Raw genomic sequence first — 24,248 nt, 5'->3', positions numbered from 1 at the left:
AATAAGCGTTATAGCATAGTTGCATGATATGAGGTCAATATATAAAAGTTGATTTGTTTCTTATATGGCAACAATGAACAATTGAATTTGGAATTAAAAACACAGCACTGTTTTCATTAGCAATAACAAAAAATTGAAATAGATATAACTCTAACAATATATGTACAAATCACAGAGCTGTATGAGGAAAACTACAAAACTGATGAAATAAATCAAAGATCTAAATAAATGGAGAAATATTCCATGATCATGGATACAGATACATTGTTAGGAGTCTATTCTTTCTAAATTGATCTATAGATCCAATACAATCCCAATCAAAATCCTAGCAATTTATTTTGTGGTTATCAATAAACTAATTCTGAAGTTTATATGGAAAAGCAAAAACCCAGAAAAGCCAAGACAATACAGATTGTATGAATTCAAGACTTACTATAAAACTACAGTGATCAAGACTTTGTGGCAATGGTGAAAGACTAGACAAATACATCAATTGAACAGAATGGGGGCCCAGAAATAGAATCACACAAATATAGTCAACTTATATTTGATGAAAGAGCAAAGGCAATTCTATGGAAAAAGGAAAGTAATTTTAATACCAGTAACCCTGTAAGACTAAACAAAATATTATAAATTATCCATTCAACATTTGTTAACAAGATACCAAAGAAAAATATTTAAATATTGATTTGCCTCTTCTAGTAAGAAAAAATGCATATTTTGAATATACTTCCAATATAACATTTATGCTTGAGATATGGTGATGTCACTTCACCATATCTTGTGAAGGGACTTAATGTCTAAATTTTATGATAGCAAAATTGGCCTGGTCTGGCATTTTTGCTGCTATGCAAATAAATTGAACTTGCTAGAAGTGGCCCTTTAAGGCATATTAATCCCTCCTGGGTCTTAATCTTGCAAATGAAATACCTACTGGTTGATGTATATTTGCAGACAAATGGCTCACTTAGTAGATAGGTAACTGAGAGCTCAGAGAATTTGGTTAGGAGTGTAGTGCTGTATTAAAAGAAATACATTTTAATTCCATATGTTTATACACTCAGTATAAGTAACCAAAATGATAAGAATGACTACTATGTATTGCATCCCATGTTTCAGATATTTTGTTCACAGTTGACATACGTTGTCATATTTAACATAGAAAAACACCATGGGATAGGTATCACTATCAGAATTTTGTGAATTAGAACTCTAGCCTAATGTAGGTTAAGCTCCAAAGTCCCACAGGAACTAATAAGCAGAGGAGCAAGAATCTGAACATAGATTATTATTTGATTCTAGTTGATGCTCATAATCACTACTATAATCAGTTAGAGAAAATTCTATTGGAAGAAGGATGTTAAAAATAAAGCAATGTTCATCATATTAGCTATTTTCACAATAATTCTGCATAATTAGAACTCTATAAAATTTAGTGATATACAACAATAAACATTTCACTCATGTTTCTGTGGGTCAATTGGAATATGACTAATTAAGCAGAGCTCAACTTTGCTCGGTTCCAAGTTGCATGTTAGATCATAATCTGCTTTATGTAACTCTTATCCTCATTAGGATGGTGAAATGCAGATAGCTGGAAAAATTAAGCACTACTGCACAGCTATTTGGAGCTTCTCTTTGTTGTCCATTCCATTGACTAAAGTAAGTTACTGGCAAAGCCCAAGATCAAAAGCAAAGGAGAGTATACTTTCCATTGTGGTCAATCAGAAGGAAATGAATATTTGCTATATAATAATCTAAGCACACACACACACACACACACACACACACACTACCATCACCCAATCCCCTAGGTACATATTGCCTATGGGTGCCATTTTCTTTCTAATCAAAGAGTCATTGCTCAACTAAATCACCCAATCTTCTTCCACTGTCTCCCTGGCATTTAATTAGCTTCTTTGAGTTTGAGAATCCAGATTCAACAATCATCATATTTATAATTTATTTTCAAAAAAAGAATAAATGTGTCCTGCTGGGCTTAATTACCCATATTATAGTTGAACAAGAAAAAATTTGATACCACTGGAGAGATATTAAAGACACTAATGACTTAATTTTATAACTAAAAAAATTTTTTAAAGGAGTGGGGGTGAAGATAGATTCACCTTGAAGTTGGAGTAATTATTTAAAGCCAGAGATATAGGATGTAATATTTTTGGCTATTTACATGTCAAAACTGTCTCCTCATAAGCACAAATAAGCATTGCCATATTTGCTAATCTGATACAGTCTATGTAATTTGATAATGTGATCATTTTCTTTGCAGGATATTGGCTTTTTGGTGCCAGACTAAAAGATATATATAGGTATGGGGTCATTCAAACCAAGAGGTAGGGGTAAGGATTTATCTATTTAAGACCTTTAAGAACTGACTTCTAAATTAATATATAACGCCTGTGTGTGTTCCTTACACCTAAATCCAGAAGGGGAATGGTAATTTTAGGAGATTACACACTCAGGATCACAGCATGATGAGCAATCCTTTCTCGGTAATAGAAATATTTGCTTTATAAAATCACTGAATAGTTTTAAAAGTCACGTGGCAAACCAGTTTGTCTTATGTGAGTGAGAGTCAATTTAGAAAAGCTGCCTGTGCCTTCCACTACCACATGCCCTGCCTTAAAACTTATTTCTTAGTACTCAAAACAAACACTTGGGAAGATTCTGAGATGATCAGATAAGTTCTCATTTTTCATTGCCATCTGGATGCAGAATCCAAAACAGCACTTTTTCTTCAAAAAAGCTATTCCTGGAAAACAGAGAGTTGGGGTTGAATTGAGGAATGCTCTGATTTAATGCTTACTCTGATCTCATCATAATTCCAACCAATCTAAGGCGGGGAAGAGAAAGGAATCCTTTCTCGACCTCAGAATTCAGTCCAAGCTTAGTCATCACCCATATGATATGGTATAGATTCAATTTATGAATTTTTAAAATTTTGTTATTCAAAACAAGGAAGTTGCTAAGGACACTTGTCACTGAGTCTGTCATTCTCAGGCTCTATGCAAGACTATAGTAAAAGCATATGAAAATGAAGAATTTTGTTGTGAGGTTAGTGTAATGATGAAGACAGGACAGGATTTTGCTTAGAACAGACTGAAACTTTGTTATTATCCACTCTGGAAAGAGGAAAAATCAAAGTTTATAAAATTATGAAGGAGATGAAGAGTATGGACATGGCATCATGGAAGTCTGAAAGACGTGATAGGGAGCCAGAGAAAGAGATGCATAGCTATTAATACTTAAAGGATATAAGTTTTACCTAAATTATATGCTCTACCAAACAGCAGTTACACACATAAAATTTATCATACAGGGAGTTCAGGCTGACATTATAAATTATTAAGAATAACTTGCTTAGGTTTTTAGCTATTTTAGAATTTCTTTTGAGCAATTGTTTTCATCAAGTCAAAGATTCATGCTTCAGTATTTATTCCCCGTTGACCCTCCTCGTCTCCCCAACACCACCACGCTTGTACTTTATAAGTATCATCATGTAGTGATAATCTGAAATCCCTATTGAACATTATACATTAATCTTTTACTAACTGATATTATGATCAACTTAATACAGTGTTTTCTGCTCTATAGATGCAGGACATGGGGGAGAGCCATAAATGTTAAAATGTGTATCTAAGTATGTAAGATGCTTCCAGCATCAAAGGAAACAGGAAGGGGTAAGGACAATGTGAATGAGTTCATGACTTGGTTGGCAAAAAACAAACAAACAAACAAACAACAACAAAAAATCCCCACAAAAAACACATTTCTGGAGTCAGCAAGATAGGGATAAAGGAATTTCTAGTACTCGTCTACTCCCAGAGATATCACTGAAGAAATATCTGCCCATGAAAATGCCTTCACAGGCACTAAGGGTTCCAGGAGTTAGGGATTACATCACTTGGGTGGAGCACAGATAACAGACACATTAAAGAAAGCAGCAAAGATAAGTTCACATTACCTCTGTGACCCCCACTCCAGACCCAGTCAGCCCAGCATGGAGAGAGACACCTTCCACTTGACCTCACTGCAAGGAGCCCAGCATCAGGCCTGCACCAGCAGCACCAGCTCCTGCGATGCCAGGCTCCCAGCCCACCCCAGCACCAGTCAGGCCCCCATAGTTCCAGGGCCCAGGTGGTCTCTTGTGGTCCTAAGCTCACAGCCTGCCACAGTACCAGGCTGACCTCCATGGACCCAGCCTCCAGACTAGCTCCCAGAGACCTAGAATCCTCCTCTGTCTCAGTGCTAGGCCAGTCCTCATAGACCCAGCCTCCAGCCTTGCAGATGCAGGCTTCAGACACACCCTAGAGCTAGGCTGGCTCTCAAGAACCCAGGCTCCAAGCCTGCACCAACATGTCCCAGTCTGCCTTGCAGACCCAAATGCCATGGAGACCTAGAGTAATCAAAACAGTATGGTAATAGCATAAAAACAGACACATAGACCAGTGCAAAAGATTGAGACCCTAGAAATAAACCCATGCATATATGGTCAATTAATTTTTGACAAAGGAGCCAAGAATATATAGTAGGGAAAGGCTAGTCCCTTCAATAAATGGTATTGGCAAAACTGGATAATCACATGTAGAAGAATGAAACTGGACCACTATTTACTCAAAATAGTGGGTGCGTGAGCACCTATTTACTAAAGACTTACATATAAAATCTAAAACTATAAAACTCCTAGAAAAAAAGCATAGGAAAAAGTTCTCAGCCTTGGTGTTAGCAATGATTGTTTTAGATATGACAAAAGTGCAAGCATCAAAAGCAAAAATAAACAAGAGGACTATATCAAACTAAAATGCTTCTGCAAAGCAAAATAAACAATAGAATTAAGAGGCAACCTACTGAATGGGGGAAAATATTTACAACCTATATATCTGAAATATAAAGAACTCATACAACTCAATATCAAATAAATAAATACATACATAAATAAATAAAGTAATGCAATTTAAAAATGGGCAGGGGACTTGAATAGGTATTTTTCCAAAGAAAACATATGAATGGCAAACTGGTACAGGAAAAGGTTCTCAGCATCGCTAATAATCAAGGAAATGCAAATCAAACCACCAGATACTACCTTACACCTGTTAGCATGGCTATTATCAAAAAGACAAGAGATAACAGGTATTGGCAAGGATGAGGAGAAAAGACAACATTTATGCACTGTTGGTGGAGATATAAATTAGTATGGCCACTCTAGAAAGCAGTATGAAGGTTCCTCAAAAAACTAAACAAACATACAAAAAAAAAAAAAAAAAAAAAACTAAACGTACATCCAAACATCAATTCTGGTTATATATCCAAAGGAAATGAATCAGGATCTAGAAGAGATATCTGCACCTCCAAGTTCAGTGCAGCATTAGTCACAGTAGTTGATACATGGAAACAACCTAAGTGCCCATGGACAGATGGATGAGTAAAGAAAATGTGAAATATTTATCTCTCTTTATCTACATAGATATAGATAGATATAGGTATAAATACATACAATAGATTGTTCTGCCCTAAAAAAGAAGGAAATCCTGCCTTTTTGTGACCATGTGGATGGACCTTTAGGGCATTATGCTAAGTCAAATAAGTCAGATAGAAAAGACAAATACTGTATGACCACACTTATACATGGAATCTAAAAAAGCTGAACTCATAAGTAGAATTGTGGTTGTTAGAGTCTGAGAGGTGGAGGAAATGAGGAGATACTGATCAAAGAGCAGAAACTTCCAGTTACATGATGAAAAAGCAGTAAGACTCCAAGTTCCAGATAAGAGCTCTCAGTCTTTACAATTATAACTCCTGGAAGCCTCCTATATTCCTTTACATATACTCCTCCCATAATTATTTCCACAGCTGCAAAATGGGTCTTTGGCCAATAAATGCTTCCTCCCTATGGAATGAATTTCCTTTTCCTGGTGTTTCCTATCAAGATCAAGTCTATTTTTTTCTTTTTTCTTTTCTTTCCTTTTTTTTCAGATACCACTGAAATAATGGGTTAATATAGAATGTTTTGTGTATATAATAAAAAGAGGTAGTAGAAAGCTCCCTGAAATTTGAAGGAAAGAACTTGGAGTACACTTTACATGCTATGTAATTAAGGAAGACAATGTCCTCTTCTGTTTAAAGAGGACAATAATACTGGATCATTTAAACTTCCAATTTGTTCTTCAGGTCAAATAAACTAACCAACCTTTTTATTTTTTTGCATTTTCTACAGTAAGCGTTCATTAATTGATTATAAAAAAGCATTTCTAAAAAAAACTCAACTCAAATGTAACCTCCACTCAGAAGGCTTCTTTAGACTTTCCAACTCATACTCAAATATTCCCACATATCCCCTCATTCAGATTTGGGGCACCATTGATGACAAGCACATTTTCTCTTCAACCTTGCATTTCCTCCCAAATCCACAGGGCCCAGGATGAAGAATCCAGTCTTAAGTGTACATGCCAAACAAAAAGTACACTCACCTACTTTAAAAACACCCAGGAAGTTTTGCCCTGAATTTGAAGTAGCACACATGGCCTGGTCCATTCTGGTTTCAAGTTCAAAGGCATCAGGCAGGTCCCTGATTTAGCAGCTAACTTCCTTCAAGAGCTCCTTGGTCCCCTCAGACATGGAAATCCTGCATTTCTGGGGGATATGCTACTCCATCTTTGCGTTATCTAGCAGCGCCTCACCAACAGGGAGATCTTTGTCCGGACCTCAGGAGTTCCTTCTTGATCCCAGAGTCAATGAAAGTGATTCTTTCTATCATTGCCCAGATGATAATGCCTAGGGCAAAGATGTTGGCCTTGGCTGTGTAGCATCCCTCCTAGAGTTCAGAGGAGGGGGTTATTTAGAAATCTGAGCTGCAGGCTTAGGGAAGCCATTTAGGTGCAGGCTTAGGGAAGCCACATTCACATTTGTGTTGTCTTGATTTCCCTCTTTGATTTGGGGAGGTAGAGGAGAGGGGGCAGCCCACCACAGACTTTGCTTAGTTCAAAGTCTGCCACCTTGAGGATGGGGGTGCCAGACCTCTCCTTGTTGAGCTTGTCCTCCGGCTTTGGTCCCTGTGCATGATGTAGTCTGAAGGCACTGGTGGTCCTGAGCTGTAGCATGAAGCTTTGTTGGTGGCTGGGTCCAGCCTCCAGGACAGGACAGACTGATTCAGGCCTCCACGTTCACATAAGTCCACGACAAAGCAGAGGTAGCAAGGCTCCTCAGCATAACCCAGGAGCCCTTCTTCTTTGACGGAGGTCTCCAACAGGCGCAGATAAAGCTGTGCGCTCTTGTAGCCACGGCTCACGCACGTACTGGTCAGTCACACTGTGTGACACACTCCTCAAACTGCATGAGGTTCTGGTGGTGCCGCATGAGGCTGGTCAGGGCCCAGAATTCTGCCAGCACCTGCTCCAAGTTCTCCAGGCTGTCACAGCAGATGTTCTTGACCTCTGCGAGGGCCTCGCTGTCTCCTAATCCACATAGTAGCTGCTGCACCTGATCTCTGCCAACAGGCTGTAGTGCCCACCAGCTGCTGCCCTCCACCACCGTTGTGCCAGCTAGGCTCGCCTGGGGCCTCGGCCTCCACTGGATGCAAAATGTCATGAAAAGGTATGTTAAATTAAAGAAAAAGAATTTTTTTAAAGTTCATTCTTTATTAGTCATAGCTTTCATGACAGTATGAGTGTAATTTTAATATGAATTAAAAAATATGAGTTATAGCTCTGCAAAGATGATTAAAATCATTGTTTCCGTTTGCTTCTATCTAAGCCCTATTGTAGCATGAAGAATCCCACCTGCCTCATTCCTTCCTACTTGAACAGATGGATCATAAATGTATGGGCTTACTGAGGAACATTTAGTCTCATCCCATTACACCTGCTGGCCAAGGGAGAGACACAAAACAGCCACTATCCAGTTCATAGATTTATAACCATCCAAGAGAATGTTTCTGCAGGCTTGCTGGCTAGTTGGGTTTGTCCTTGGCTTGTTCCCAATAATATACAAGTCAATTATAGTAATTGCTGACCATTAGGTATCACATGTATGCAGGCCTGAAGAACTATATTATGCCTATGAGTAGATAAAGAAAATGGATCCCTAATATGCAAAACGTGAGGAATATATATATATATTTAAATTCTTAGTTTGAAAAAATGGTCAAGAAATGGGTTTTGTTCAAAAGGACCATAAATTAATAGGGTATGTGAGATAGGCAAGCCCATTTTCAGGGATTCTGTGTAATTTACCCCCAGGAACATCATTTGCATGTGAAAACATGTATTCATAAGTATGTTTATGGAAGTTTACCATCTGTCATGGATGACAAATGGTTGGAAATAACCAAAATCTGTATCAACGAGGGACTGGATAAATAAACTATGGTATATGTATATGATAAAAAACTATGTTTATGTGAATAATGATGAGTAAAATTGAAGTTTGTGACAGGTAAATTTGTCCATGATATATGTTTGACTGAAAAGGCATATTGCATAAATTGTCTACTATAGTACAATTAAGTTAATACTTGAAAGGCTGTACGTGTGTGTGTGTGTGTGTGTGTGTGTGTGTTGATTTCTTTCTGCCTTTGTTTTTCTATCTGTGCTTCCTGGTATGCTATTTACATTATTTGAGTATATATCACATTTACCAGAAATGATAAATCTCATTTTAAATCATGCTAAACTATATCTCTGTATATGAGGAACACGGGCATTTTAATTCATTCATTCAACAGTTCCAAATGTCTGATATGTTATAGAGGCCAGTTTCCTTATTATTCCTTAAACCTGTCATGGACCAATACAATAGAATGAACCATAACAAACATGTGAAATACAATATAAATGAGTAGCTGAAACCATGATCACACATATTTAGGTGTCATGGAAATATTCAGTTGCTATAAAAAATGTCTACAGTCTTACACTCAGTTTCTATATTTATCTAATTGCTAACTGGTAACACACAGTTTTTGATTCAACCTAAGTTTGCAGATCACACTTAGAGAGCCACTGCTGTAGAAAATATGGTAGTGATTAAGGGAATCAAAGAATGACATTTAAAAAAGACCATTTAATTAATGAGGATAGGCCAGTCTATGCTGAGCTTAAAAATAAGCCATAAAATCACAATGGCTTAAACTAATTTCGAATGATGATTTCTCAGTCATTCATAGCCCATTGTGGTTCAAGCCATGGTCCTCTATCTTAGAGCTCATACCACCTGCAACATTTGGCTTCTGGATCCTCATGACAGAGGGAAAGAGAAATGAAGGAGGAACAGCAGTTCTTTTTTACCTCTGATGGTAAGGAATGCATGCCATTGCTGTTCTCAGTCCATTAATCAGAATTAGTCATATGACTGCAAACTAAGTACAATTTAGGCTGAGATATATGAGAAAAAGTAGATATTTAGTGAGCATTAACTTCATTGAGAAGTTGTTCACCTGAGTTACCTGGCACTGTGAAGATCATAAAGATTATAAGGGAGTTGAGACTCAAACTCAGGTTTTTTTATTCCAAATTTAACATATATTTGTGTCAATCTAGATAAACGAGATTATGCTGAGTAAAAAATTAACGCCCCAATCTCAGGAGCTCAGCACATGATGTTTATTTCATGTACCATTCAGGGTCTTGCAGTCTCACTGTGTGTGTTTCCAGGGTGACAAGAGGAAGAGAAGAAAGTGCCTAGAGAAATCACACCTATTCTCTATGTTCTGGCCTAGGATAGATACTTGTCAGTTTTTCCTGAGTCAGTTGGCAAGAACTGGACACATGAACACACCAGTGCAAGAATACTGGGCTTTGAGGGGAAGCACATGTATGTTTGGCAAGCAGTGTATGGATATATGCATATTCTGTAACATTCAACTAAACCAAACCAGCGTTCAATTGTTACTTACAGTTTGGATATTTCTTTTCAATTGTAGGTATTTTAGAATGATTAAATAAAATCTGTCAAGTTCCTATATTCTTCTTTATCTTTCACCCTTGCAAATTTATGTATCTACCAAAAACCAGTTCAGCCATTTTTCCCTAAATTGTTCAATCCTGTTGGGGGGAAAAATCAGTCAAAACTGTAAATAGTTATCCGAAAGGGAAATAATAGTCAAATTTGTCAACCTAAAAATGTGTATAGTTTTATCCTCATACTACCTTCTTTAGGTTTCCGATGATAAAAATGGAAACAGTGACATGCCTAACTATTGTTCTCCTTTTTCATCAACAAAGATATTTATCATTCTGTTTGCTCTAAAGTGGACTAGAAAATATATGTGGGTACTCACTTATCAGAAAATACCTTTATCTGAGTCAGGTTGTATATGACATTCATTCTTGGAGAACCCTCCAAAAGAATACTCAAAGAATGTATATTTTAATTAACTGTTCCAGCTGACATAGACTTCCACCAGTGTGAAGCCAGGAGGAAGGACTGGTGATGTCTTCAGACAACCATTAGCCCATGAGTATAAAAATCAAAGCCATGTGTTTGAGTTAGATTGAAGTCATCACACAGGCCTGTTCTTTACTTAAAATATCCATATTTCATCAGAAAATATGAGTTCAAAAATAAAGGTAAGCTGTAGGAAAATGGCACCTGAAGTTGTAACTGTGACAACAGATCACATAGAACTTGTCAAGACCTTACAAAAGAGGGTTTTGGCTTTCAGTCCTCCTTATCAAAATTCTGTCTGAGGTGACTTCCATCTGTCTTGGTAGATATGTGGATAAAATTACCAGTTCTCTATTAGCATATGTTTTAATTCTCAGATGTTTGTTTATGGGGGAAATTAATGTAGCATGAAACTTGAAATTAGTTTTTTATACTGTTAGTGACAGGTTCCCATAAAATGCCTTGCATTGAAATACAGAAACTAATGGCATTAATAAGGTATACAGATGCTCAGACTCAGATCTGAAAAAAAAAAAGAAAGCCAAATCAGTAGAGTTTACTGGTTAAAAATAAAGCCATATGACAGGATCAGTAGGAATTTTGCAATTGGCTATCCATTTAGTAACTTGAGTATTAAGGAGTTATTTCTGGCCAAAGTCTTTGCTATAAATTGGCCCTCCTAGTTAAATAATGGGATGGTTACTTTTACCTGTCCATGTGTATATTAAGTTATGGTGAAAACTTCGGTTTATATTCTATTGAAAAACTGCTATGGACTTGGTTTGAAAGATAAACATATAAGTACAGCCTGGTTCCTGCCCTCTAGAAGACAGGTTATAGGAGTGGTTCCTATAGGTCATTGCACATTAGACATACCTGAGAAACATTTTCACAAATAGAGATCCCAAGGACCCTCCCATCATAAATTCTTACATAGGTTGTAATTCATTAACTCTTTTTTTTTTAAACATCTTTATTGGAGTGTAATTGCTTTACAATGGTGTGTTAGATTCTGCTTTATAACAAAGTGAATCAGCTATACATATACATATATCCCTGTATCTCCTCCCTGTTGTGTCTCCCTCCCACCCTCCCTATCCCACCCCTCTAGATGGTCACAAAGCACTGATCTGATCTCCCTGTGCTATGCAGCTGCTTCCCACTAGCTACCTATTTTACAGTTGGTAGTATATATTAGTCCATGCCACTCTCTCACTTCGTCCCAGCTTACCCTTCCCCCTCCCTGTGTCCTCAAGTCCATTCTCTACATCTGTGTCTTTATTCCTGTCCTGCCCCTAGGTTCTTCATAACCATTTTTTTTTTTTTTTTTAGATTCCATATATATGTGTTAGCATATGGTATTTGTTTTTCTCTTTCTGACTTACTTCACTCTGTATGAGTTAAGTCTAGACACCTACATTTTTTAAACTTCCAATATCTGAGGTAACTAGTCAACTAACTAAAAATTGAGAATCCCCACTAATCTAGTTCCTTTTATGTTCTTTGAATGTACTATCATCTTCATCTGAAATATTTCCCGTTTCCTCTTCAATTTTCCACAACACAGACAACTTAAAAAAAATAAGTAAAACACCTTATTTGACATGTCTCCATGAGAATTCTGAGTTCAAAACCTCCAATAGTGACTATTCCTGATCATTGCTCATTTTATAATGATAGAAAGACAATATACAGATAATTATTAGCTATTTCTATGCGTTTTCCTATATTATACATTTCATATAATTGGAACCACACAATATGTGGCCATTTTTGTTGGGCTTCTTTCACTGTGCATAATTCTTTAAAGGTCCATCCACATTCTAGCATGAATCAGTATTTTATTCACCTTTGTATAGCTGAGTAATATTCCACACATTCATTTAGCCATTCAGCAGTTGAACATCTGAGTTGTTTCCACATTTTGGCTATTAAGAGTAATGCTCTTATGAACATTCAAGTAATTTTTTTTTTTTTTACATCTTTATTGGGGTATAATTGCTTTACAGTGTTGTGTTAGTTTCTTCTGTATAACAAAGTGAATCAGCTATATGTATACATATATCACCATAGCCCCTTCCTCTTGAGCAACCATCTCATATGGTATTTGTTTTTCTCTTTCTGACTTGCTTCACTCTGTATGACACTCTAGGTCCATCTACCTCACTACAAATAACTCTATTTCATTTCTTATTATGGCTGAGTAATATTCCATTGTATATATGTGCCACATCTTCTTTACCCATTCATCTGTCGACGGACACTTAGGTTGCTTCCATGTCCTGGCTATTGTAAACAGAGCTGCAATGAACATTGTGGTGCATGTATCTTTTTGAATTATGGTTTTCTCAGGGTATATGCCCAGTAGTGGGATTGCTGGGGCGTATGGTAGTTCTATTTTTAGTTTTTTAAGGAACCTCCATACTGTTCTCCATAGTGGCTGTATCAAGTTACATTCCCACCAACAGTGCAAGAGGGTTCCCTTTTCTCCACACCCTCTCCAGCATTTATTGCTTATAGATTTTTTGATGATGGCCATTTTGACTGGTGTGAGGTGATACCTCATTGTGGTTTTGATTTGCATTTCTCTAACAATTAGTGATATTGAGCACCTTTTCATGTGTTTGTTGGCCATCTGTATGTCTTCTTTGGAGAAATGTCTATTTAGGTCTTCTGTCCAATTGTGGATTGGGTTGTTTGTTTTTTTGATATTGAGCTGCATGAGCTGCTTGTAAATTTTGGAGATTTACCTTCCTCCTTCATCTTCTGTGTATTTCTCTGTCTTCTCATTTTGTTTAACTTACTGTGCTTGGGGTTTCCTTTTTGCAGCCTGCACGTTCATAGTTCCTCTTATTTCTGCCCCCAGTGGGTGAAGTTGGATGAGTGGCTTGTATAGGCTTCCTGGTGGGGAGGACTGATGCCTGTTTTTTGGTGGGTTGGGCTGTATCTTGTCCTTCTGGTGGGCAGGGCTGCGTCTGGTGGTGTGTTTTGGGGTGTCTGTGAACTTAGTATGATTTTAGGCAGCCTCTCTGCTAATGGGTGTGTTTGTTTTCCTGTCTTGCTAGTTGTTTGGCATGGGGTGTCCATCCCTGGAGCTTGCTGGCCATTGGGTGGAGCTGGGTCTTAGTGTTGAGATGGAGATCTCTGGGAGAGCTCTCGCCAATTAATATTACATGGGGCTGGGAGGTCTCTGGTGGTGCAATGTCCTGGACTCGGCTCTCCTACCTCGGAGGCTCAGGCCCGACACCTGGCCAGAGCACAAAGACTCTGCCAGCCGCATGGCTCAGAAGAAAAGGAAGAAAAGAAAAAAAAATGAACAGACAGAACCCCCCAAAAATTGGTTAAAGCAAAACTAAACAGACAAAAGAGAAAAAGAGAAAAAGGAAAAGAGCAACCCAACCAGTAAACAAACCCACAAATGAAAACAAGCCCTAAAAACTAAACTAAGATAAACATAAAACTAAAAACAAATCAAATGCTGAAAGCAAACCCCAAGTCCACAGTTGCTCCCCAAATCCCCCACCTCAATTTTGGGAGCATTTGTTGTCTATTCAGGTATTCCACAGATGCAGGGTTTACCAAGCCAATTGTGGGGATTTAGTCTGCTGCTCCTAAGGCTGCATGGAGAAATTTCCCTTTCTCTTATTTGTTTGCACAGCTCCTGGGGTTCAGCTTTGGTTTTGGCCCCACCTCTGCGTGTAGGCTGCCCTCAGACATCTGTTCCCCACCCAGACAGGAGGAGGTTAAAACAGCAGCTGGTTAGGGCTCTCTTGCTCACTCTGGCTAAGGAGAGGGAGGGGTACAGTAGTCACGGTTGGAATGCGGGGTGTGCCTGTGGCGGCAGAGGCCGACGTGAATTTGCAACAGCCTGAGGCACACCGTGTGTTCTCCAGGGGAAGTTGGCCCTGGATCATGGGACCCTGGCAGTGGTGTGTTGCACTGGCTCCCGGGAGGTTGTGGATAGTGACCTGCGCTTGCACACAGGATCCTTGGTGGACGTGGCGGCAGCGATAGCGGTCCATGCCCACCTCTGGGGTCCAAGCTGATAGCCACAGCTCATGTCCGTCTCTGGAGCTTGCTTAGGCAGTGCTCTGTCGTCTGTGGGCACACGGAGCAGGAAGCCACACTCCTCGTGCGCCCTGAGACAATGGTCTCTTGCCTTTCCAGCAGGTCCAGACTTTTTCCCGTACTCCCTCCTGGCTAGCTGTGGCGCACTAGCCCCCTCAGGCTGTCTTCACGCAGCCAACCCCAGTCCTCTCCCTGGGTCTGATCTCTGAAGCCCAAGCTTCAGCTCCCAGCCCCCTCCTGCCCTGGTGGGTGAGCAGACAAGTATATCAGGCTGGTGAGTGCTGGTCAGCACCAATCCTCTGTGTGGGAATCTCTCTGCTTTGCCCTCTGCACCCCTGTTGTTGCACTCTCCTCTGTGGCTCCGAAGCTCCACCCCGTCCCTGCCAGTGAAGGGGCTTCCTAGTAGGTGGAAACTTTTCCTTCTTCACAGCTCCCTATCAGAGGTGCAGGTCCTGTCCCTATTCTTTTGTCTCTTTTTTTTCTTTTTTCTTTTGCCCTACCCGGGTACGTGGGGATTTTCTTGCCTTTTCGGAAGTTTGTGGTCTTCTGCCAGCATTCAGTAGGTGTTCTGTAGGAGTTGTTCCACGTGTAGATGCATTTTTTATCTATCTGTAGGGAGGAAGGTGATCTCCATTTCTTACTCCTCCACCATCTTGAAAGTCTCTCCAAGTAAATTTTTTGTGTGTGCATATGCTTTCATATCTCGTGTATGTACCTAGGAATAGAATTGCTGGGTCATATGGTAACTCGGTTTAATCTTCTGAGGAATTATCAGACTGTTTTCCAAAATGGATACATAATTTTACAGGTCCACCAACAGTATGTTAAGGTCCCAATTTATCTACACCCAAGACTTCTAATTGTTTGCCTTTTGTAATAACCATCCCAGTGTATGTGAAGTGGTATTACATTGCATTTTTTATTTATATTTCCCTATTGACTAATGATATTGAGCATCTTTTAATGTACTTATTTGCCATCTGTGTATCTTCATTGGTAAAATTGTTATTCAAATCCATTTTGCGTTGGGTTATTTGTCTTTTTATTATTGTGTTGTAACACTTCTTTATATACTATGGATGCCAGATCCTTATCAGATATGTGATTTGCAAATATTTCTTCAATTCCTGAAGTTGTCTTTTCACTCTCTTTATACTGTCTTTTGAAGAACAAAAGATTTTCAATGTGATTAAGTCTAATTTATCTATTTTTTTCTTTGGTTGCTTTTTTTTTATGTTATATGTAAGAGAATACTGCATAATCCAAATTCATGAAGATATATATGTATTCTTCTAAGAGTTTCATAGTTTTATCTCTTAAATATAGCTCTTTGATTCATCTTTATTTGAACTGTGTGGCTTGTGAGAAAGGAGTCCAACTTCATTCTTTTGCACATGGCTATCCAGGTGTCCTAACATACAATTGTTAAAAAGACTATTTTTGCTGTTAAATTTGGTCTTAGGCTGTTTGGACTGCTATGACAGAATACCATAGACTGGGTGGCATAATAACAAGGGGGGTATTATTCACAATGCTGGAGGCTGGGTAGTCTAAAGTTAGGGTGTAGCAGATTCAGTGTCTGGTGAGAGGCAGCTTCCTTGTTCATAGATGGCCATTGTCTCCTGTAACATCATACGGTGGAAGGGGCAAGAGAGCTCTCTGGGTTCTCTTTAATAAGTGCACTGATCCCATTGATGAGGGTTCCATCCTCAGGATTTAATCACTTCCCAAAGGCCACACTGCCAAATGCCATCACGTTGGGCATTAAGTTTCAACATATAAATTTTTTAGGAGACACAAACATTCAATGGATAGTAAATTTTCTTGACAACCTTGTTAAACAAAAATGTATATGTTTACTTCTGGACTTTCAATTCTATTCCATTGTTCTATATGTCTATCCTTATGCCAGTACTACATTGTTTTGATTACTATAACTTTTTAGTAAGTTTTGGAATTGAGAAGTGAGAGTCCTCCAGCTTTGTTCTTTCCAAGATTGTTTAGGCTCTTCCAGGTCCCCTATACAAATTTTAGAATCAGCTTATAAATTTCTGGGAAAAAAGGTAGCTGGGATTTTGATAGAATTGAACTGAGTCTATAAATCAATTAAGGGAATATATCATCCTAAAAGTTAAGGCTTTCAGTCCATGAATACAGGGTGTTTTTTTCCATTTATTTAGGTCTTATTCAGTTTCTTTTAATAATGCTTTGTGTTTTTCAATGCATAAGTCTTGCACTTTTTTTTGTTGTTAAATTTATACCTAAGTGCATTATTCTTTCTCATGCTCTTATACATAGGTTTATTTTCTTAATTCTATTATTGGATTGTTCATTGCGAGTGTATAGAAAAAAAATCTTAAAAAGGAAGATAGTCTCTTTAAAGTCTCTATCTTCAAATACAGTTGCACTCTGAGGTGCTGAGGTTTAGTACTTCAACATATGAATTTGGAGGGGACACAGCACAGCCCATAACACTATCTTTAGGCAAACCCATTTGCTGACTCATCATGGGCAGGTAGTGTGAGCAAAACTTTAGTACACTTTTGTGCATGTTGAATGACTAAGATTTGAGAGTTTTAGTTACTGTAGCATAACCTAGGGAATTCTGAATGACATATATCACACATTAACAGCATTTTATATATCAGTCTGTACAAAAGAAAAAACAGTGAGTAAAACCCACAATGTTCCTGCTCTAATGGACCATAAATTTTAGTGTGTGGGAATAAGTGATAAACAGAAAAAGAACTCACAGTAAGTGAATGACAAGTTAAATGTTTTTATGAACTAATCTGGGAAATCAATTCATATAATTCATGTTATTTAATAATGTATATAATATTACAATAATACAACCCATATAAAGGTATTTTAAAACTAACTGAAAACATATTAAATAGGTATTTACATTGTTTCCTTTTGTTATAGTAAAAAATATATTTTATACATTTAGAACTTCATCCATGGCAAAGCTGAGAGCCAGAGAGCTTAATTAAATTGTCCAAGGTCACCCAGCTAGTAGGCAGAAAAAAATAGCCTTGTAAAAGTACCTCTGTTCCCAGAACTTGCATTTTTTTTGGAAGTTCACCATTACATTTTTGCTTGATTGACTCAAATTTCAGTTTAAAAAAAATAGGATTTCTTTGATTCATGCCTTAAAATCTCAGAAGGTAGGTGAACTATTCTGTCCATGGGGAACAACTGTTTTCTTATACCTTGCTTGATTAAGCATATAACTGAGTCTTTTATTTCTTATCCTTCAAATATTCATTTTCTGGTGTGAGCTAAAGAACATAATGTGTCTAATCTATATATATATCTTGTAATAGGTGGATATTAACTTCTTAAAGTATAATTCAAAAAAACCTCAATTGAGGGGAATTTTTTTTAAATCCTGAAAAGTTAAGGCATTTATAGAATTCAGCATTTTATAATTATAATTAACATGATTTATTTAAAAATATGAAAATAAACCAGATATTGGCCTTTTTCTGTTTGTGTCTCTGGAATTGACTGTTTTTCTTTGCTTCTACCAAAAGATTTAATTATAGAATAGTGATAATCCTATTAATATATGTGGACACCCTTTATGAGATTAACAGGTTCCTTCTCTGTAGTGTTCAATTACATGTTTTCCAAAGAAGATTTTGCTCTTACCTGCGAACATCTTGTGTATGATAAATATCAGATGATAGGACAACAACCTGGCAGAATATTGATTCAAAGAGGTCAGTACAATATAAAGAATAAACAGTCAATAGTATTTCATGAAAGAGATGAAAGGTAAATTAAAAGGTATGTTTTCTGGATATTTGACCTTGCATTAAGAATTCTATATAGAATATGATAGTATTACTGTAGAGGTCAAGAAACAAAAATCATAATGGACTAATACAGAAATTCCAAATTGCTAACATTGAGATTACTCCCTACCCCTCCCCCCCCAAAAAGAGTTAAATTTGTATTGAATTAATACAAATTGGTATTTCCTGGGGTTGAAAGATTAAATCTAAGTCTGAAGAGATAGAGTAGAAGAACTTAATAAAGACCTTAATGTTTTGCTACCTGAAATAATTTGTAAATTAAAGCATAATATTTCCCTTTAAATTTGATTATCTTTTACTATTCTGGAGTAGGTTTATTTTCCTCCCAAAATTTTCTCTGTTTTTAAAGAAACTAAGCTGTGATCATCATCACCTTATCATATTTTCTACTTCTAATTTCTTCCAGCAAGTTTTCAGAGAAGTTGGTTGGCCATGGGTTCCCACTTCCAGTATCTCTGGAACTTTCCCTTAGAAGAAGTATCCATAAACATCTGACGTCTTTGAAAAACCTGTTAGCCTAGAGGTTTTGGAGCTACATTTGAAGGCTGATTGAAAATTCCCTTGTCATTTTCTTGGGCATTAGAACACACACACACACACACACACACACACACACACACACACATACACACATACACATTTTTTAACATGAAGAATCTTTTCAGAAATTGACACAGTATATATATATTCACTTATATTACCTCAGATAGATTGAACCATCTAAAACCCAATTTCTTTTGATATATGAATATAAATGTATATTATACATAATCAAATGTATATTGATTATTTTGGTTGGTGTGGCTACTCCCCAGAAACAGAGACTTAGAGAAGTTCTTGAGATTTATACTGTTAAATGTTCTGCAATTGTCTTAGGCAGTCAAATAAGTCAAGCCTCTGATAGGTGGTACTGATAACATTGTTTAACCTCTTTGAACTCAGTTTCCTCCAATGTATTGATAATATAGTAATGATAATCTAATTACTTAAAATACATGTTAACTATCTATTTCATAGAAATGATGTCGTGAGTTTTATCCCTTTTATCCTTCCCTGATTAAACTATCTTAGTTTGTGGAACCAGTTAGGTCTTTTGAAATCTCCAGAGTCTTTCCAAATGACTATATCAAGCTCATGTGTTTCCTTTGAGTTACTAGAACCTACCACATTCTTTTATTTATTTCTAGATCTGATCTTCTCTTCCTTGTGAACCCTATCCCACAGACTAGCTGAGAAAGTTATATTTCCCAATCTAAACATATCATTCCTTCCAGTTTAAAAAGAAAATCTCTTTCAGTTTAAGTATTTACCTTCTAAATATTCTAAATATTTAATAATATTCTAAATATTTAATAATATTCTAAATATTGAAAGCGTCCCTTATCATACATAGTTTAAATAATCTCTTATAGATGATTTAGTGCATTTAGAAAAATTATTCACCCCTGAGTTCTGTCTTCTATGAATCCACTTTGTGGAATCATGGAATCTGAGTATACACAGGGATTTAATATATTTTGCAGTTGTGAGAAGGGGCTTTTACAAGAATGCAAAGTTTTCTGGGTCTTCACTGTTCTCTGTTGCATATTGACTAAGCGAAGGCCCTCTTTCAGAAGTGATAGCTGAGGTAACATTGCAAGGTGGCATGCTGGAACCTAATGCTGTAGTACTTGGTCCAAGCAGTTTCTCATGCTTGCTAAGCCACTGAAGGTTTTCAGAACATGTCATCCCAAAACGTCACTTTGGCATATAGATTATTTTGAAATAACGGCACTTAAGAAACAGTAGGTGTAAGAAGGACATTCTGACCCTCCTTTGTCTTTCTGAAAGCAGGAGATAAAACTCCAGTGTGAAATGTATGCTCCTTGTACCAGGAGGTAGAAGACATTCTTATCACCAGAGACAGGGAATTTGGGGCCAAGAAATCTGTACAAAGTTTGCTAAGCTAACCTTTGTCTTCCTATTTACAGTTTCCACCATTTACTACCCCAGCCCAAACCTCTTTGTTTTGTCAGTTCTTCACAAATTTATTGTTTCTTTGCCTAAAAGGTGTAAAAGCTTCCTGCTCTGGTCACTTCCCTGGATCTTCATTCTCTTGTGAAGGCTCCTACGTGTATGTAAAGATTTGATATAATTTGTATGCTTTTTTTCCTGTTAATTTATCTAATATCATTTTAATTCTTGGGAACAGCCAAGAGACCTAAAGAAGGTAGAGGAAATTTTGTTTCTCCTCTACACCACAGACGCCCTGGTTCCTGGGACCAGAAACTGAGCCTCAGACTGGCACTCACCAAAGCACGTAGGAACACCTGGGGCCCAGCACTACCTAGGCAGCTGAGGAAAAGCCAGGAAAAAGGCATCAGACTCATCTATACAGGCATTTCACATCTAGAGCCCAGGCCACTGCTCCTCACCTCCTTGGAAGTAATCACTAGCAGGTTTTCTCTTAAGACATGGGTGCTTTGGTCTCAGACTTCCCCCAGCCATGTGGATCTTCCTCTCCCCTTTCCCAAGGGGAAAGGGGGACATGCTCTCCTTCTTCTTCGCTCAAATCTCCAACCTAGAAAAAGCAGATTCTTCATATATTCCATGTCATCTCCTGGGTCTTGTCTTTTCTGGCAGGTGTAAACTCCAAGGCTTAATATGGCCTGGGTTTTGTGGCATTAAGTAGATTTCAAATTTAGTATACTTTCTCTTACTGTAAAATGCTGCCATTTAAAAAAAAAAAAAAAACTACAATTTTCCTAAAAGCAGACAAATAAGTCAGCTGCTTAGTAACCTCTTTGTTCTGGAGGAAACTTCCATCTCCTTCTTAGGGTGATAGCTCAGTCTTGGAGCATAAGCCTCTGAGAGACCATGATTCATTTATTAAATGAAGAGGGTGAGCAATATTTATAGTCAAAATGTTATTGTTAAGACACTAAGCAAGTTTGCACATATAAAAATGATCTTGAATAATTCACTAATTTAGATTTTTGTGGATATAATTCAATGGAGGATGAATAATGTTTGAAATTACTCTTATACCAAATAAGTATGTACATGTGTTAGTTGTGTATGATTTTTATGATGGCTTGTTTAATGGAAAAAATACAGACTGGGAATTGTATGACCTGCTTTGCAGTTATGTATAAGGCCAAATCTCTGCTAACTCTTAACAGCTGATGATTCCATAAAACACTTTTTAAAAAAGTTTTAATATGAGCTTATGTGAATAAAGTTGCTTTTCTTCCATTTAACAGTAGGTCTTTTTCCCCTCATTCCAGTCTTGCATCAGGTATGTTTCATGTAACAGGTCAACTGCATTTGGCAATGAATTGGCTGCTGTGTCAGACTTAATTGCATTTTACCTTTTACGATATGACCATGCACACACTGCATCATATTACTCTGTGCCCAAAAATTGACATCTGTCAGCAGATATCTTGGAAGGTTGGGTTACAAAGGAACTAAATAGTGAATTCTGAGTAATTGTGATGCTGGGAACAGAATAATGCATGCAGTTTATCGGCTCCATGATGAGTCAGCAAATTTGTTTGTCCCCACTCATGTTCCATTAACTTTTTTCATAAAATGATTGAAACACAGGGATATATCCTTAGCCAATGTGAAAGTAGATGGTAAAAAAGCAAAAGGATATGCTGAGTGACATTGGTCATTAGCTGGAAAGACAGCACAATATTGTAGCAAATTTTTGTAAGTGATTAAATTGATATCTTCATCCATCAACACACCATATTTCTGGAATAGATTCAATTGTATTGGTACGTGTCACAAAAAAGGGCAAACACATTTCTCTGACCTCTGAAACTGCAGGGCACAGTTGTACCATTTCAAGAAGGAAAAGCATTATGGTGGTTATATGGAACGTCATCTGTCAAAAGCTGTTGAGACTTGAGCAAATCACTTGATCTTGAGCTTTAATTTATTTTCCATCACTCCTCCCCTTGAGTTATTACTCTGTTCCAGTCACTTCCATGTTTAACATGGATTATTTTCATAAGAACCTTAAAATACAGGTGCATGGTGTTTTCTCATTCTGCAGACAGGAAAACTGAGGCAAGAGAACATGTGTCTGCTGGCCAAGGGCATATAATAAATAGAAAAGCTGGATATAAAGTCAGGCAGTCTAGCTTTCAAATTCATGTTTTCACAATCAATACTTTAGCCTCAATGACTTCTGCTTATTTCAATATTCATTTGGAGAATGGACACCAATATTTTGATAATAAATCTTGCTACAGTGTCAGAACAGCTCAGGTACAGAGGCAAAAAAGACGTTGTCTATCCCTGGAGACAGGCAAATTACAGCCCTAGGGCTAAGTCTGCCCCAGTATCTGTCTTTGTAAATAAAGTTTTATTGGGACACAACCATGTCTATTTGTTTATATATTATCTGTGGCTGCTTTTGTGCTACAATTGCAGAATCGAGTATTTGCAACAGAGATTGTATGGACTGCAAATACTGAAATATTTACTATCTGTCTCTTTGGAGAAATATGATGACCATTGGCAGTCTGTAGACTTTATTGCTCTCTCTTGAATAACTTGAAGATAACTGAATACCTAATACTTTAGAATGAACAAACTGTCTCATTCTAGCTTTCAGATGCAGCAGCAAAATTTCTAGCCCCGGGTGATGTAATGGGTCATCAGAAGTATCCAGCAGGCAATACACACATCACAGTGATGTTGTGGATATTAGGTAGAATACCAGGGCTAGGAGGAGATGGAGATGGGAATCTGTGAAAGTGGATTCATTCATATATTGTCACAAATCATTTAGGAGGGCCTAATTTGTGACAAATTTTTGCAATGAGCATTTAGGGCAAAGTGGTGAAGGAGAAAAAAATGTCTCCTGTATTCTTGTGGCTTAAAGAAGATCACTGATGAGGTCATACCTAAGCCTGAAACCGTTATTGATTTTAGGGCCAACATGTTAATTTATATGTATCCAACATTTTTAAAAATGTGTGCATATATTAAACTATTTAAAATGGAACATATTAGAAAATATACACCAACCTATTGTACCAAAAATCACTGTATGTACATTTTATATGTGCATTTATTAGCAATTTTAATACATATATTAAAGGAAGGAAAAATGGCTAGGGCAGTGATTCACTGATCATTACGAACTTTGATACAATTGCATATTTTTCTTGTTAATATAAATAAATAAGCTTGTCTACTAAGAAACTAAAAAAAGAAAAAAAAAGAGATCACTGAAAACAAGAGTCTACCTTTCCATTATAATCCCCGGGGCTGACCATAGAAACAAACGTACTCCTTATGTATTCATTCACTTTGTGGAAGCTGTGCTAGATCCTTTCCTCCCTTCTCCACTCTGCATACCCATTCATTAGCATATTTCCCTTCATAGCTACTCTGGATTCTCCTGTGTCGCCCTGTTGTTCACCCTAATCACTGTTCCAGCTCCTTTTGCCTGCTCCCCATTCTACTGCCCTACTGTTCCTGAGGCTAGGATTTCACAGGGAGTATAAATGAAACTGGAGGAGATAGCACACCATGCCAGTCAAACTCAGTGAGATAGAATTATAAGATTAGTGGCTGAGAGTATGCAGTGGAGGCTATATATCTGGGCTGAAGCAAAGAATTTGATGAAGTGTCTCATAAAGTTTCACATATAAAGTTGGTTCAAATTGCTTGGAAAAAGAACACTGTCAAAATGAGAACTGGCAAGGGCCTAAGAGGCAGAAACGAAGAGCTTCAGTCTGAAGTATGTGGAGTTCACAAATATCTGGGCTTGCATAAATTGGTAGATCATGGGATTAAAAAAATCTTTAGCAGTGATGTAGGAAAGGGAATGGAAATTGGGTTTATTATGTACCAAGATTTCAGAGAATATAATATAGTTCCACAAATTTCTTTCCAGCTCTGGCCCTTCCTTACTAAAAATTATAATCATTATTTTCATACAGAATAATACCAAAA

At 37.3% G+C, this 24,248-nt stretch overlaps 1 pseudogene; it reads right to left on the bottom strand.

The window, feature by feature from the left end:
* Nucleotides 1-6,354: 6,354 nt before the first annotated feature.
* LOC133105003 (serine/threonine-protein kinase 35-like) overlaps nucleotides 6,355-24,248 on the bottom strand; it is a 124,136-nt pseudogene continuing 106,242 nt past the window's right edge.

This window comes from Eubalaena glacialis, chromosome 14, assembly GCF_028564815.1.
Source record: "Eubalaena glacialis isolate mEubGla1 chromosome 14, mEubGla1.1.hap2.+ XY, whole genome shotgun sequence".
Taxonomy (NCBI): domain Eukaryota; kingdom Metazoa; phylum Chordata; class Mammalia; order Artiodactyla; family Balaenidae; genus Eubalaena; species Eubalaena glacialis.
The sequence above is the reverse complement of the archived record's forward strand: the minus strand, read 5'-3'. Positions and strand labels throughout refer to the sequence as shown.